This window comes from Amblyraja radiata, chromosome 26, assembly GCF_010909765.2.
Source record: "Amblyraja radiata isolate CabotCenter1 chromosome 26, sAmbRad1.1.pri, whole genome shotgun sequence".
In the NCBI taxonomy this organism is placed as follows: Eukaryota; Metazoa; Chordata; class Chondrichthyes; order Rajiformes; family Rajidae; genus Amblyraja; species Amblyraja radiata.
The window spans coordinates 25016344-25034363 of NC_045981.1; the positions used below are offsets into that span (position 1 = coordinate 25016344).

The window sequence follows — 18020 nt, forward strand, 5'->3', positions numbered from 1 at the left end:
AACACACTCCAAGTGTCCTCAGGGACGACAGATGGCACAATGGGCTAAGTGTTCGGCTGGCGACCGGAAGGTGGCCGGTTCGAATCCCGCTTGGAGTGCATACTGTCGTTGTGTCCTTGGGCAAGACACTTCACCCACCTTTGCCTGTGTGTGAATGTGTGTGAATGTGTGTGAGTGATTGGTGGTGGTCGGAGGGGCCGTAGGCGCAGAATGGCAGCCACGCTTCCGTCAGTCTGCCCCAGGGCAGCTGTGGCTACAGAAGTAGCTTACCACCACTGAGTGTGACTGAGGAGTGAATGAATAATGCGATGTAAAGCGCCTTGAGTATTAGAAAGGCGCTATATAAATCCCATCCATATATATATATATAACATCAGCTTGCTCCAGGTAAACAGATATATATATATATATATGTTTACCTGGAGCAAGCTGATGTTATCTGTGCAGTTGATACCATCTACCTGAAATACCTGAAGTTGGTCTGTAGCTGGATCTGCTGTTATGCAATATCCAAGAGTTCTGCCCAGTTCTTGCTGTGAAATAGTTGTGGTTCTGCCTGATGCAAAAGTGATAGGAACAGACCATTCAACCCATCAAACCTGTTCCACTATTCAGTAGAAATAAAGACCTGCAGATGCTGGTTAATACACAAAAGGACACAAAGAGCTGGAGTAACTCAGGCAGCATCACTGGGAGAACATGGATAGGTGACGTTTCTTTAGAATATCACCTATCCGTGTTCTCCAGGGATGATACCTGACCCTCTGAGTTACTCCAGCACATTTTGAGTCCTTTTGTGTTCTATTATTCAGATACATCATAACTGATTTACATCAGGAGGGAAGGGGGCATCAACATTTCTGAATGTCCTTCAATTACTTTCAGCAAAGAAACATCGAGCAAAAATCTTCCGCATTTCGGACGAAGGGTTCGGACCTGAAATATGATCTCTGTTTCTATAGCCACAGATGCTGTCTGACATGCTGAGTGTTTCAAGCATATTCTGTTCTTATTTCCAATTTTCAGTATCTGCACTTTTGTTTAAATTTTAAAACATAAGTTAAAGTTTGTTTTGAAGCCAGCAGCACCCACAGGATCTCGGTGCAGCCATGTTATCAGATGATGTGGTAACTGGGAACTGGAGGAGGACTGCTATCCTGTCTTATAAAAGAAACAAGATACAGATCACTGACGAATGTGAGAGTAGTTTGACTGCTAGACTTTGCAAAGATTAAACTCAAAACTTCGGGAAGGAAACAACAGGTTCAAGTGCAACCCATCCTTTCTGTACAGGTCCCACCTTCCCCAAAAGAAGTCCCAATGATCCAGAAACTTGAATCCCTGCCCTCTGCACCAGTCTTTCAGCCACGCATTTATCCTCCACCTCGCTCCATTCCTACTCTCACTGTCGCGTGGTACAGGCAGTAATCCTGAGATTGTTACCTTTTTGGTCCTTTTCCTTAACTCTCCTCCCAACTCCCTAAATCCTCCCTTCAGGACCTCTTCACTTTTTTTACCTATGTCATTTGTACCAATATGTACCACGACCTCAGGCTCCTCTCCCTCTGATTTCAGGATATCTTGGATGCGTTGAGACACGTGGTGCCAAGGTCTCGGACGTGTCTCAACGCATCCAAGATATCCTGAAATCAGAGGGAGAGGAGCCTGAGGTCGTGGTTGGGGCGAGGGACTCAAATAGAGAAAGCTAGTAGACAGAATGGGAGGCAGGAAGCAGAAAAGGGAAGCACTCGGACACAAGAGGAGAAAGAAAAAAAAGGAAATAAACAGAGAAGAAGAGACGGGGGGTTTCTTAAATGTGCATATTTTAATGCTAGGAGCATTGTAAGAAAGGTGGATGAGCTTAGAGTCTGGATAGACACCTGGAAGTATGATGTTGTGGCGATCAGTGAAACATGGTTGCAGGAGGGCTGTGATTGGAAACTAAATATTCCAGGATTTCGTTGCTTCAGGTGTGATAGAATTGGAGGGGCAAGAGGTGGAGGTGTTGCATTGCTAGTCAGGGAATATATTACAGCAGTGCTTTGGCAGGATAGATTGGAGGGCTCATCTAGGGAGGCTATTTGGGTGGAACTGAGAAGTGGGAAAGGTGTAGCAACACTTATAGGGGTGTATTATAGACCGCCAAATGGGGAACGAGAATTGGAAGAGCAAATATGTAAGGAGATAGCAGATATTAGTAGTAAGCACAAGGTAGTGATTGTGGGAGATTTCAACTTTCCACACATAGACTGGGAAACACATTCTGTAAATGGGCTGGATGGTTTGGAGTTTGTAAAATGTGTGCAGGATAGTTTTTTGCAGCAATGCATAGAGGTACCTACTAGAGGAGGGGCAGTGCTGGACCTCCTGTTAGGAAATGAGATGGGACAGGTGGCGGAGGTATGCGTTGGGGAGCACTTCGGTTCCAGTGATCACAATACCATTAGTTTCAATATAATTATGGAGAAGGTCAGAACTGGACCTAGGGTTGAGATTTTTGATTGGAGAAAGGCTAACTTTGATGAGATGCGAGATGATTTAAAAGGAGTGGACTGGGACATTTTGTTTTATGGGAAAGATGTAGAAGAGAAATGGTGGACATTTAAAGGGGAAATTTTAAGAGTACAGAATCTTTATGTTCCTGTTCGGTTGAAAGGAAACAGTAAAAATTGGAAAGAGCCCTGGTTTTCAAGGGAAATTGGACATCTTGTTCGGAAAAAGAGGGAGATCTACAATAATTATAGGCAGCATGAAGTAAATGAGGTGCTTGTGGAGTATAAGGAATGTAAAAAGAATCTTAAGAAAGAAATTAGAAAAGCTAAAAGAAGATATGAGGTTGCTTTGGCAAGTAAGGTGAAAGTAAATCCAAAGGGTTTCTACAGCTATATTAATAGCAAAAGGATAACGAGGGATAAAATTGGCCCATTGGAGAAACAGAGTGGGCAGCTATCTGCAGAGCCAAAAGAGATGGGGGAGATATTGAACAATTTCTTTTCTTCGGTATTCACCAAGGAGAAGGATATTGAATTATGTGAGGTAAGGGAAACGAGTAGAGTAGTTATGGATACTATGAGTTTCAAAGTAAAAGAAGTACTGACACTTTTGAAAAATATAAAAGTGGATAAGTCTCCAGGTCCTGACAGGATATTCCCTAGGACATTGAGGGAAGTTAGTGTAGAAATAGCCGGGGCTATGACAGAAATATTTCAAATGTCATTAGAAACGGGAATAGTCCCCGAGGATTGGCGTACTGCGCATGTTGTTCCATTGTTTAAAAAAGGTTCTAAGAGTAAACCTAGCAATTATAGACCTGTTAGTTTGACTTCAGTGGTGGGCAAATTAATGGAAAAGATACTTATAGATAATATATATAAGCATCTGGATAAACAGGGTCTGATTAGGAACAGTCAACATGGATTTGTGCCTGGAAGGTCATGTTTGACTAATCTTCTTGAATTTTTTGAAGAGGTTACTAGGGAAATTGACGAGGGTAAAGCAGTGGATGTTGTCTATATGGACTTTAGTAAGGCCTTTGACAAGGTTCCTCATGGAAGGTTGGTTAAGAAGGTTAAACTGTTGGGTATAAATGCAGGAATAGCAAGATGGATTCAGCAGTGGCTGAATGGGAGAAGCCAGAGGGTGGATGGCTGTTTGTCGGGTTGGAGGCAGGTGACTAGTGGGGTGCCTCAGGGATCTGTGTTGGGTCCTTTGTTGTTTGTCATGTACATCAATGATCTGGATGAAGGGGTGGTAAATTGGATTAGTAAGTATGCAGATGATACCAAGATAGGGGGTGTTGTGGATAATGAAGAGGATTTCCAAAGTCTACAGTGATTTAGGCCATTTGGAAAAATGGGCTGAAAGATGGCAGATGGAGTTTAATGCTGGTAAATGTGAGGTGTTACACCTTGGCAGGACAAATCAAAATAGGACGTACATGATAAATGGTAGGGAATTGAAGAATACAGTTGAACAGAGGGATCTGGGAATAACCGTGCATAGTTCCTTGAAGGTGGAATCTCATATAGATAGGGTGGTAAAGAAAGGTTTTGGTATGCTAGCCTTTATAAATCAGAGCATTGAGTATAGAAGCTGGGATGTAATGTTAAAATTGTACAAGGCATTGGTGAGACCAAATCTGGAGTATGGTGTACAATTTTGGTCGCCCAATTATAGGAAGGATGTCAACAAAATAGAGAGAGTACAGAGGAGATTTACTAGAATGTTGCCTGGGTTTCAACAACTAAGTTACAGAGATAGGTTGAATAAGTTAGGTCTTTATTCTCTGGAGCGCAGAAGGTTAAGGGGGGACTTGATAGAGGTCTTTAAAATGATGAGAGGGATAGACAGAGTTGATGTGATCAAGCTTTTCCCTTTGAGAATAGGGAAGATTCAAACAAGAGGACATGACTTCAGAATTAAGGGACAGAAGTTTAGGGGTAACATGAGGGGGAACTTCTTTACTCAGAGAGTGGTAGCGGTGTGGAATGAGCTTCCAGTGGAAGTGGTGGCGGCAGGTTCGTTGGTATCATTTAAAAATAAATTGGATAGGCATATGGATGAGAAGGGAATGGAGGGTTATGGTATGAGTGCAGGCAGGTGGGACTAAGGGAAAAAAGTTGTTCGGCATGGACTTGTAGGGCCGAGATGGCCTGTTTCCGTGCTGTAATTGTTATATGGTTATATGTTATATTAACAGGTCAATCAACACCAAAACACAGAAAATGCTAGAAACACCCAATGCGTGCGGAGAGAGAAACAGGATAATATTTCAAATCGATGACCACTCATGTGAGCTTTAGAAATGAGAGAGTTTTTGGGTATAAAGTAAGTTTTGCTGAAGGGTGAGCATCCAGAGCATGAAGTACCCTCCTTCCAGTGCAGATCGGTCATCTATTCCCATCAATTTTGGATTTGTTTGGCGTTTACATCAGCATCTGAACGAAGTAGCCAGGGTGCTGGATTTCCTTGTGCTGAAGACAGTGTCCAACACTAGGCAAGATGCAGTTCCCAGAGTGATGCCCGCTGTCCAGTACCCCTGCCAAGCTGGCTGCCCTCTGTACATGAGCTCAGCCTGTCAGTGTTGACGGTGTATTAAACCTGAATGCTTTTGCAGCCAACCCGCTCCGTATAAACCACCACCCGATGGCAGGATCCCAGCCAGGAGTACAGGGTTTTCACATTGCTCATGTTTTTCTGTGTGATGATCCTTTGCCCCTTAGACCACAGGTAAATAACAATAACACAGTACTGATGCTCCTGCCTAATTGGCTGCAAATTCTTAGGAAAATACAAATGTCAGGGTTACTGGTAAAGGAATTGTGAGGTACTAGTTTAGCCAGAGAGCAGCCAGGAAGGTGAATTTGTTCCCAGATGGTACAGCACAATAACAGTCCCTTCGGCCCACAGCATCTGTACTGACCATGATGCCAGTTAATCCCATTTATGGATGGTTCAGTGGGCATCACGGTGGGGTAGCGCTTGACTACTAGCGCCAGAGACCCAAATTCTATCCTGACTACAGGTGCTTGTCTGTACTAAGTTTGTACTTTCTCCCCGTGACCTGCGTGGGTTTTCTCGGAGACCGGCGCGGCTTAATGGCCGCGGGACATTCCAGCACCCGCCGGGGGCTCCAACTTTGTGACATTTAGACCGGTAGCGGGGCCGTACATCGCCCGGCACGGCCTAAATGGCCGTGGGACTTATCATCGCCCGCCTGGGGCTTCGACATCGGGAGAAAAATGGAGAACAGGGGAGAGAAAAGACTTTGCCTTCAATCATAGTGAGGAGGAGGTTCACTGTGATGGATGTTTCTGTAAATTGAATTGTGTGTATGTCTGTAGGAAATTGTCTTTGTTTGTATGGCTGTGGAAACGGAGTTTCATTTGAGCCTCACTGAGGTTCAAATGACGTGTAATAAATATTGTATTGTATTGTAGTTTCCTACCAAACTCCAAAGACATGTAGATTTGTAGGTTAATTGGCTTGGTATAAATGTAAAATTGTCCCTAGTGTGTTAATGTGCGGTGATCGCTGGTCGGTGTGGACTCGGTGAGCTGAAAGGCCTGTTTCTGCGCTGCCTCTCTAAAATAAAATTTTAAAAAATCTGCCTGCACATGGGCACTATCCATGCATTCCCAGCCCGTTCCTGTGTTTGCCTCAATGCATCTTAAAGTGTAGCTGAGAGTTAACAAGGAGCTGCAAGTTGATGAGTAGCGGTGAGCTATGAGAGCCAGTCTAGGTATAGGCCAGTGAATAACAAGTCTAGGTCAGTGAATACGGAGGAATATGGGATAAATCTGGAGATAGCCACATCACTGAAGGCGTTGTGTTCCGGGAAAAATCCGAGGGTTTGCCCAAATCGTTACTCCTTGTCTCAGGCTAGACTGTGACTGTTGATGGCTCAAAGGGCTCCACCTAGCCTCGCTCCCTGTCTGTCTCCGAACTTCCTGCCTGGTTTGGGGATTCTCTGCAGGCTGCAATTGTGCATCCTTAACGCTGTTTTGCCTGGTTAAAGGAAAAAAAAGAGTTGGGTTCTTTCAGTGCGCATCGTAGTCTCAGGAACAGCACACGTCAAACCAACACTTTGGGAGTGTTGTTGGTGCGAAGCAGAAACAACAGCTCACGCACAACACAATCCACAATCAGAAAAATGAGAACCATCAGACAATAAATTGTTCAAGAGAGAAGCATTGACAGGAATAGGGAAAGATCTCTCTTGTCGTTCTTTTAAATGTATTTTCTGATTTACAACAATAACTTTCCCTCAAACAATTAATTGGCTGACAAAAAAGGACTTTGAAGTGCTGCAGGCACAGACTGTGTGTACTCTGCCTTGTGGTTTGCCCTGGACCTCCTGACACAGCTTGACCTGGTGGGTGTCAGATGAGATTAGGGAGATGAGTCGGAACACGGGGCCTGTGTCCGAGGAGCCTGACTCAGGCATCGAAATATTTAAGCAAAACACGCAGTTCGACTAAGCGATAGGGCCGAGTCACGAGTCTGTTCCTGCTCGCTGGGCGAAGATGAACATAAAACAAACCTGTGGGAAGCCTGGCCTCAGGAGTTAGGAATCCCGACACACTGATACTCAGCGGGGAGATGGATTGGCGGCTCAGTGGGAAGCATGGTCTTGTGATTCTGTTGCAAGCTGCTCAAATGGTCCTGCCTAGAAACGATGATTAGTTGAGTTCCACCGGGATCCTCACCTGTTTTGGCTTCTGCCCTTCCCCTTGTTCAAGCAAACTTGACCATGGCTTTCACCATGACGAATGACAGAAAAGGCAGAGATGGATAGATTCTTGATTAGTACGGGTGTCCGAGATTATGGGGAGAAGGCAGGAGAATGAAGTTAGGAGGGAGAGATTGATCAGCCATGATTGAATAGACTTGATGGGCCGAATGACCTAATTCCGCACCTATCACTTATAATCTCCTGAAAAGTAATTGATGGCTTCGCCATGAAAGACCGCAGTGTCCAACAGCACAAGACTCCATTCCCAGTATGCATTTATAACTCGAATCAAAATACTTTTCAAAACGGCTTATCATGTTTTCAATCAATCAATCAATCAAGCACTTTATTCATCCCCGAGGGGCAATTTAAAAGGGCGCATTACAGCAGCTTTTTAAAAAAAAAGAAAGGGACACAATCAACGAAGAGACAAACATTCAAAGCTACTCTCTGCACCGACCGGTCGACCGCACGAGCAGCGACCCGGCAAGGATTGGGTTGTCAGCAGCGATACAATAATAAAGAACACACAAAATGTAACACAAACATCCACCACAGCATTCATCACTGTGGTGGAAGGCACAAACATTTGGCCAGTCCTCCTCCATTTCCCCCCCGTGGACAGGACCAGAGTCCAGAGTCAGTCCAGGATCGGCTCTTCCTCACCGGAGACCGCGGCTTTAGATTGTTGTAGGCCGCAGGCCGGCGGTCAAGATTTAAAGTCCCCGCCGCAGCCAGAAGCACCGTAGACTGCAGGGCCGGCGGTCGAAGCTCCCCTCCAGGGGTGATGGTAAGTCCATGCCGGCCCCGCGTCCCTTATACAAGAAATAAATACAACCTTAATGCGCCTTGAGCAATCCTATCATTCCCTCACTTATTTCCTTCCAGCACATTCTCTCCCACATTCCCATCTACTCCCCACAGTCCCACCACCAACCATAATTTATTTGCCACTCACCTGCACGAGGAATAATTTACAGCGGACAATTAAGTTGTGAAGCAGCTCGTCTTTGGGAAGCGGGAGAAAGCCAGACCATCCAAGGAACGACGACATGGTCACAGAGAGAATGTGAAAACTACAACTCCACGCACACACACACAAAGTCGGAACCGAACCGGTGTCACTGAAGCAGCACTAACTGTTGTTCCCCTGTGACGAGCAGCTTAAACGATGAGTTCCCAGCATGTTCTTGTACCCTGCAGCCATGGCTTATTGGTGACACCCTGATCACTAAGTGTCTTCCTTGGGCAAGACACTTCACCCACCTTTGCCTGTGTGTGAATGTGTGTGAGTGATTGGTGGTGGTTGGAGGGGCCGTAGGCGCAGATTGGCAGCCACGCTTCCGTCAGTCTGCCCCAGGGCAGCTGTGGCTACAGAAGTAGCTTACCACCACTGAGTGTGACTGAGGAGTGAATGAATAATGCGATGTAAAGCGCCTTGAGTATTAGAAAGGCGCTATATAAATCCCATCCATTATTATTATTATTAAGACGCAGAGGTCCTGTTGTGGAGACATTCTGCACTGACAATCACAGGCCGACATTGTACACTCGGGAAGGGGAGCAGTACCGTCAGAGGTAGTGGGTTTCAGGATAAATGTTAAAACTGAAGCTCCTCTGCTGCCTTCAATGGGCGTGATGATCCCACAATTCCATATTTGCCATTGCTGAGCATCATGGCTGCAGTTGCATCTTGGACATAAGCACAATATTTTAAAGAAAAGGACACAAAATGCTGAAGTAACTAAGCGGGTCAGGCATCATTTCTGGAGAACATGGATCGGTGACCTTATCAGGTTGGGACCCTTCTTCAGACTTCTACAATATTTTACTTTGTAATAAATGCTATTTGTTATTAATACACATATGCATACATATTGGGGCTCTGAAGTATAGGATAGGATATAAAGGTTCAACGTTTTGTCCTTTTCGATTATCAGATTCACAGGCCCTTAATATCACAGTTTTTTTTTTGTTCATTCAACTGTATTCTGTAATATATGTATAATTTATGTTTTCATGCGGGTCTATGTGTCAAGATTTGCATTGTATCGAGGGAGTTAGATGTGGCCCTTGTTGCTAAAGGGATCAGGGGGTATGGAGAGAAGGCAGGGATGGGATACTGAGTTGGATGATCAGCCATGATCATATCGAATGGCGGTGCAGGCTCGAAGGGCCGAATGGCCTACCCCTGCACCTATTTTCTATGTTTCTATGTTTCATTCTGCACCCCACCGTACTCTTGCATATGACAATAAACCTATCTTGTTGCATATGAAACTTTATGGTAATTTCCTTGAAATCCAATAGTGGCAACCTTTGGAAAACAAATTTGATAAGTGGGGTAGAGTATTTGGTTGTGTAATGTAATTTTTTCCTTTACTCTCAAGTCAGCTGAGAATTGTAGCAACACACATTGTACCACATGCTCATCTTTGCAAATAGGCAAATATTATTTTACGTTGCATATTTTGTACCACTGGATGTGTCCTTGAAAGAGCGTTCACGTCGCGGCCCTGTTTCCACCAATCTATCCACCACCACGCACAAGCAGCGCAAGACAGACACCATTGTATGCAGATGCTGAGAAGTGTGTTCAGCTCTGGCTGAACAACTTCTAATCTTGTGTGTGGACTTGATAAGAAGAAGACGTTAGATGAAAGGTTACTGCAAGGAGAGAAGACAGAGGGGAGGTTATCGTCAAATCAAGCATGAGATCAAGTGGGAGAGAGGATGTTACCGGGTATAAAGTGAGGGAATGAGACTGATGAGAATGCTCTAGATATAATGATCCAAATGGCTTTCCATCTGTTTGGTATGAAAATATATCAAAGCTTGCTAAATGTGGAGCAGATTTGAGGGCCAAGTGACCTACTCCTGTTCCGTATTTGTACACTCCCATTGCATGCAAGCCTTCTGGCACGTTGATGAGATGAGAAAAAGCCAGAAAAAGCTAACAAAATATTGATGGGTTCATAATTGTAATGAATATTGATAAAGATAAATGGAGAAAAAGTATTTCCATGGAGAAGTTGGACAAACTTGGATTGTGTTCTCTGGAACATCAGAGGAGGGGGGTGAGACCTGATGGAGGTGTATACAATTATGAGAGACATATATAGGGTAGACATCCACCTTTTACCCCAGGGTAGAAAAGTCAAAGGCTTTAAAGGAGATGTGCAGGGCAAGATTATTGCACAAAACATGGTCGGTGTCTGGAGCATGCTGCCATCGGTAGTGGTGGTGGCAGATAAAATAGTGACATTTAAGGGGCTTTTAGATAGGCACATGTATAGGGAGGGACATGGATCATGTGCCGACAGAGGAGATAGGTTTAACTTGGCATCTTGTTCGGCATGGACTTTATGGGCCAAAGGGCCTGTTCCTGTGCTGCACTGTTCTGTGTTCGAAAGCCTGTGGTCAGTAACTGGATGTCTGGTGTTTTACAGCACCGATGCAATGAGGCAGGCCCATTGCTGATCATTGCTGGAAAGATCACTACATCGTCCCTGCGATAAGCAAACATCCATGTAATGAATCGTTGCTGCAACAAAGGGTGGATGATTGGTGGAGTGGGCAGATGTTTCTTTCAATAGAGTTGTGGCATGGCATGTCTGCAAACAGTGCAGGGTCTTAACTTTTGAACGTGGAAAATTTGTAAATGAAAATTTAAACTTGTATAAGAAGGTGAATTAAGCGATCGACAAGGCGCTTGCCAGCAAGATCTCCACCCTCTGCTGCTAGCTTCCATTTTTATAGGCGGCACAACGGATTGCAGATGTTGTAAAATGTAGCAAAAACATCGGAGAGCTGCTGGAGAAACTCAGTGGGTCAAACAGCATCTGTGGAATGAAATGGTTTTGGCTCGAAACATTGACTGTCCATTTCCATCTGTCGATGCCGCCTGACCTGCTGAGTTTCCATAATTCTAAAGATAGACACAAGATACTGGAGTAACTCAGCGGGACAGGCAGCATCTCTGGAGGGAAGGAATGGGAGATCCTTCTTCAGACCCATAATCCATAATTCTCGTCAAGCTATGTGACAAAGTATTTACAGATGTGTAAAATAAGGGCTTTATGGCTGATGTTTTCTGATTTGCCTGAGCCAGAGCAGATGACACACGATGTGGTCAGGTTGTGTCTTGTCGGTGGAATGTGAAGCAGTTGAGGCTGCAGCTGCGTAAGCCAGGATAGTGCACTAATGGGCTCCTGTATCGCAGCGTGATGGCAGAGTGAGTGAATGGGGCCTATTTTTTCAGTGTGGTGCAGTTTGCCTTCGGGCAGCTGTCACTGGAGTGCTGCCAAAGTGCAATATTTCAAGCGCGAAAGAGAGATAAACAGGCAGCACTCTGCGGATGTCATTCCCGCGGGGTGTGGTTCGAATCCCCGTGTCAGGAACGTGCGGACACTGGGAAGATGTTTGCTCTGTGGAATTGTCATTTTGACCATCTTACACCGGGCTAGAGAGGGGGGGGGGGCGCAACCTGAGAGCTGATCATTGCCAGGAAGTGCAAGACTCGCCCAATTAGCAAGCATTTTCTTAACAAAACGGCCCTATAACATGGGTTTTATTTAATTTCTCAAGTGCCACAATGGCGGAGAGATAACGCATTTGAAGGATATTTTCTAAATAAAGCACCATTAAAACATTGTAACATTTAACAGTCTTCCTGATCAGGTTAATGGAGAGGTGTCTGCAAAATAAATGAGCTATTTAAAATGGGCAGTAAACTCCAGCACCTGTGCTCTTCCACCCAACCACTGCATCGACTACCTATAAATTTTGACTTGTCAAAGCAAACCTGGTTTGCTTGTGATTCACTGCATCCTTACAGGGAAGAGAATGATTAACCACTGATTTCTTATCATCCTGGGCAATTGGTACCCCCTACAAAAGTTAAGGGATTGCTGTACCTCCCGTTGTACGAATGTTCACATAATGAAAGTTTCTGCAGAAATTTAACCCCTTTATGAATCAAGTGAATACTGTATAGGTTTCTGCATAGTTGGGGAGATCATAATGGTGCTTGAAAGTGTTGCCTTTCAGAGTCAAAGTGTCGAAACTTTGCAAAGTGGCCCTTTCAAAGGAACACTGGTATTGCCTCCTTTGGCAGCTCATTCCATGTACTCAGTGAAAAGCTTGCCTCTCTCACCTTAACCTATGTCTGGTTCTTGATTCCCTTACTCAGGGTCAAACACGGTGCATTCATCCTATCGATTCCCTTCATGATTTTATTTTAGCCTCCTGCGCTCCAAGGTATAAAGTCCTAGCTTGTCCAATCTCTCCCAATAGGTCAGGCCCTCAGGTCCAGGCAACATCCCCGTAAATCTTCCCTGCACTCTTACCAGCGTAATTGTATGCTTCCTATAGCAGAGCAACCAAAACTGAACACAATGCTCCAAATGCGGCCTCACCAATGTCGAGCACAACTGTAACATAATTCCCCTGTCCCACTTAGGCAATTTTTTAGGCGACTACATGCGACTAGGCTGTCGCCACTTGGTCTGCGGGGTGTCGCCTGTATGGTCGTGAGTAGCCTCCTCAGTCGCCCAAAGAATCAGCGTTTTTCTGGTCGCCGCTGGATTTTAAAATGTTCAAAACGTTTCGGCGACATATCCTTCCTGTAATAGAGTAACCAGTACTGCACACAGTACTCCAAACATGGCCTAACCCAAAATATAGCTGCAACATAACATCCTGAAGATAGACATAAAATGCTGTGTAACACAGAGAGCCAGGTAGCATCTCTGGAGAAAATGAATCGGTGATGTTTAGGCTCGGGTGTCATCTATTCCTTTTCGCCTGAGATGCTACCTGACCCGTTGAGTTACTCCAGTATTTTGTGTCTATTTTCGGTATAAACCAGCAGTTCCTTCCTACCCATAACATCCTGACTGTTTTACTCAATGCCCCATTATAAAACTGACCTGGTTCACTAATGCCAATTCAGGGGAGGGAATGGGGTGTCCTTCCCCGGCTGTCCTCTGTTTGACTTCCACCCCACGTGGTTGATGCTGAAAAGAACTAAAGATTCAAACTGTTAAGGGTAGTTTGGGATTAGTCATTAATGCTGACCTTGCCAGAAATGCTCATATAGCAAAACAAAAGTGGATTAAAGCAATAATCATCATATGACACAAAGTGCTGGAGTAACCCAGCGGGTGAGGCAGCATCTCTGAAGAGAAGGAATGGGCGACGTTTCGGGTCGAGACCCTTCTTCAGACTTACACATTTTTAATCATCACATGATGCTTGGTATTAGTTTTTAATCCGTTAATGCTCATCCCGAGAGCTTGGGACTTCCTAGTGCGTTAAAGATGTAATACAAATGCATGCGGTCATTGCTAAATGTTCTGATGATCAGCGTGGCAATGCACTGCCCGCAAGGAGGGCAGAAGTGGGCTGAGGAACTATTAAAGGTGACTGCAAAGCAACTTAAAAAGGACAATGAGGAGTAGGACTGATCAGACAGAATTATTTTGAAGATATGACCCAGACACAGTGGGCTGAATGGCTTCTACTTGCTTCTCCTTGGCAGTCCTTCAGAATCCAGGCTGACTTGCTTCCACTTCAGTAGCGTTGTTCTCACTGGGCCAGTGCAGCTGCTAGGGTAGAGGTGCTTGGAGGGTTAGTTGTGCGGGTGGGGGCGGTGGTGGGAGGGTGCTTGGGTGATGGGAGGGTGCTTGGGTGATAATGCCCTAGATTCACAGCCACAGAATCATATAGCAAGGACAAAGGCCCTTCGGCCCAACCCCTCACTGCCGCCCAAGATGCCCCACTAAGCTAGTCGTATTTGACTGCTATATGAACTAGGTTGAACGATATGAGCTGGGTTGTCCAGTACTATCAGGCCCTCGGGTGACTGCCACCTCTAATCTATGGGGAAATGACTGACTCAAGGAATTGTGCTTGATGTGGCCTTGGTATCTTGCAGCCTCCTTCATTCACATTGTTTGGGGTGTGGAGGATTGGTAAGTTATCCAGCCTTAATTATCTGAGGGATGAAGCTGCATCTGTAATAGAGATGAAATGGCAGTGGTACAGTGCAACAAGGACTGAAATGGTCATCTTATTTACCTGTTGAGGCCGATCCCATTTCCACTGAAGCATTTCCAAGTCAGCTGTACTTGTAATGGAATCTCAGGTGGAACCTGTGCACTCAATTGGAATCAGAACCGTCAGCTGTGGGGCAATGGGGTGCAGTTCTAAGTTTGAAAATCATATATTCAGTTTCATGGTGTTCAGTAAAAAAAACAAGTAGATATTATTAAGCTTGAAAGGGTTCAGCGAGGATGTTAATAATAATAATAATGGATGGGATTTATATAGCGCCTTTCTAATACTCAAGGCGATTTACATCGTATTACATCGCATGTTGCCAGGACTAGAGGGTGTGAGCTATAGTGGGAGGTTGAGTAGGCTGGGTCTCTATTCCTTGGAGCGCAGGAGGACGAGGGGTAATCTTATAGAGGTGTATAAAATCATGAGAGGAATAGATCGGGTAGATGCACAGAGCCTCTTGCCAACAGTAGGGGAATCGAGGACCAGAGGACATAGGTTCAAGGTGAAAGGGAAAAGATCTAATAGGAATTCGAGGGGTAACTTTTTCACACAAAGGGTGGTGGGTGTATGGAACAAGCTGCCAGAGGATGTAGTTGAGGCTGGGACAATCCAACGTTTAAAAAACATTTAGACAGGTACATGGATAGGACAGGTTTGGAGGGATATGGACCAAGCACAGGCAGGTAGGACTAGTGTAGCTGGGACATGTTGGTTGGTATACGCAAGTTGGGCCGAAGGGCCTGCTTCCAGACTGTATCACTCCATGACTCTAACAGAGGGCTGAATACCTTGGAAGTACCACACTGCCAGAGGGACAATCTCGGTTCTTGCAGTCTTATCTGCTCCCTTGTGAATGTGCCCATGAGAGCAGGAGATTCTTCTCAACATCTCTTAACAATATCTGTCTCTCCACCAACAACAGAAGCCAGCTCTGTTTATTCACTCATTGATGCATGCGGATTCCTGCTTGCAAAAGCAGTTGCCATGTTTCCCCTGTTATCACATTGACTTCATAATTTCTTTCTTGGTTGTAAGAAGCCTGAGCACATCCTGAGGTACTCTTCAAGTGTAACGTTTGATCCCACTTTCTTACCTTTCATCATTCTTTCTTCCTCTTCCTGATTCTTCCACGCTAATCTTTATTCCTCTTTATTCTGTTATTCATACATCTTTTTCGCACATTTTTCAAGTTTTTTCATACATTGTAACTCTTTTATGCTTGATTTTACTTCTCCTTTGGCTGTCTACTCCCTTGCCTCTCTCTCATTTTATTTCTCTCTCTCTCTTTCTCTCTCTCTGTGCCTCCCACTCCCCCCCCCCCCCCCCACTCTCTCTATCTGTTTTACCTGCCTTTGTGTTTTTCTCCACATCTCTCACTCTCTCTCACACACAGAAAAGGCTCTCATGGTGATGAGGTAATGGGAACTGGCCCCTCTCTCTCTCTCTTTTTGTGTCTCTCGCATTCTCTCTCTGTCTCTCTGTTTCTTTGTCTTGTTCAGTCCGTATCTCTGATTCTGTTTCCCTCATTCTCACTATCTGCCTCTTTCTGTTGTATTCCCCTGATAGCATATTTCCCTCTCTGTCTCACTCTCTCTCGGTGATTCTTTCTCTCTTTCCCTCTCAGGGGTTTCACATGGTGGTGAGGTAATGGTCCATGTCTCTCTCTGCAGCTTTCTTTGCATTAAAGAAGTGTGAATTACAGGAGCCCTGCGTCGGTGCAGTTCCCAGTCCTGAGGCTGACAGTTGAACTCTTGCAGACAGAGCTGGGTCTGTGAGAAGCCTTGGGCTGGAACAATGGGCTGCATTTATCCCAGCTCATCTCAGCTTCAGACAGTCATCAGCTCAAGTGCAGGGATGAAAGTATCAAAGGCGCGGAATTGGGAAAGGAAGGAAAAGAGCCTGAAACTGACAGCCTGCAATTCGTCTTCATGTTACCAATGTCCACACAAAGACTTCAATTAAACGGCTTAAAAAATAAAATAAAATTTATGGTGGAAATCATCCTCTGAAATCCAATGTTTGGCAAAGTTAAAAAATCAGAAGGGATGAAATATTTTATTTGCCATTTGTCAAACAGGTTTCAAACTGCACATCCCTACGAGTGTGTCAGCTGGCTTATTGTTCACTAGATTGGGTCTGAGAAAGGGGTTACGTTCACTCTTTAACCCAGAGAACAGATCAGTGGGTGAGCACTTTGGAGCTTCTTTCTGCCAGGACATTGTGGAAGGTTTAGTTTAGTTTAGCTTTAATCTAGAGATACGGCGCAGAAACAGGCCGTTCGGCCCACCGAGTCTGTGCCAACCAGCGATCACATGTTAACGCCATCCTACACACACTAGGGACAATTTACACTTATACCAAGTATACAAACCCAAGCCAATTAACCTACAAAACTGTATGTCTTTGGAGTGTGGGAGGAAACCAAAGTTCTCGGAGAAAACCCACGCGGTCACGGGGAGAACGTACAAACTCCGTACAAACATCACCCGTAGTCGGGATCGAACCCCAGTCTCTGGCCCTGCAAGCGCTGTAAGGCTAGCAACTCTACCGCTGCGCCACCGTGCCGCCCAAGGTCTTGTTTGTAATCACTCGCAGAGGACAGGACTGAGACTTGGGTGCCGCATTATTCATTTACATTGTGAAGCCACAAGGAAGTTTCAGTCATTTTTTTTGTGAGAGGTTTGATCAGGGCATGGAGATAGGAAACAAAAAACAGAATAACTATTATTTTTCATTCACCTAACTGAAGAAAAAGGAATATCTTTGTACATTGCAGTTATCAGAGCCACAGCGTTTGAAATAGTTCTGATGTGTAGTTGGTACATTTTAGGAACAGCCATGTTCAGAACCAATAGGACAATCATCAAATAACTTAAGTGCAGAATAAATAATGTCCAGAACTCCAATCCAAAGTCCCTTGCATTATTTGAGAAAGAGAATCTTTTGCATCCACTGAAAAAGACAGGCAATTTTTTTCATTGTGACAATAATGAGCCATTACCAATACATGGTTTCACCCGAAAAGCAGCGTTGGTTTCTCCTGCAAAGCAGGTTTCTCCTGCAAAGTGCTTTCAGCACACTGTACAGTACTCTTCACTGGCACGCAGCTCTCAGTTAAATTGTTTGCTCTAGTGGGGCTAGGTGCCCTTGTCCGGGAGTTACCATGACTGTTATCAGGACGTTCCAAAGGCGGTGGGCTCACTTACACAGTGCTGGGGGAATGTTGCACTTTCTGAGGAAGTTGTTTGAAAGAATGATGCACAGTACTGAGTGCACTATAGTGAAGGAGCGCCATTCCATGCTGAGGCCAGCCAGAATTATACAGACCTGTTTCCCATTCCCATGGATGGAAATACCAGCTTTTGTACTTTGAACCCAAGAGATAAATGTGTTCTATTTAGTCTGCTGCGAGTGTGAACTTGCCCTATCAACACAAACAACTTCCATCCACTGGAAGAGAAAGAAAAATATTCCCTTGGGTCGTGCCAGCAGACTGTCTCATTGCTTACAGAGGCTAAGTGGGGGGGGGGGGGGGGGGGGGGGAGGGGGGGCAACGACTTTGCAGCAGGGCTATGAGAACAGACATGACTTAGGCAATTGAACGAGTATGATGTGCCTGTTGTAATCTGAGTTATGGAAAAAACAAACATTTTTCAGAGAGCAGGCTTACAATCAGGCAGAAAGCTTAGAGCTTGACACTAATTTCACTGTACCTTGACTG

At 44.9% G+C, this 18020-nt stretch overlaps 1 protein-coding gene across 1 annotated transcript in view; it reads left to right on the forward strand.

Moving 5' to 3' along the window:
- caskin2 (CASK interacting protein 2) overlaps window positions 1-18020 on the forward strand; it is a 102140-nt gene that overhangs the window by 18351 nt on the left and 65769 nt on the right. The gene's annotated exons all lie outside the window — the stretch shown is intronic.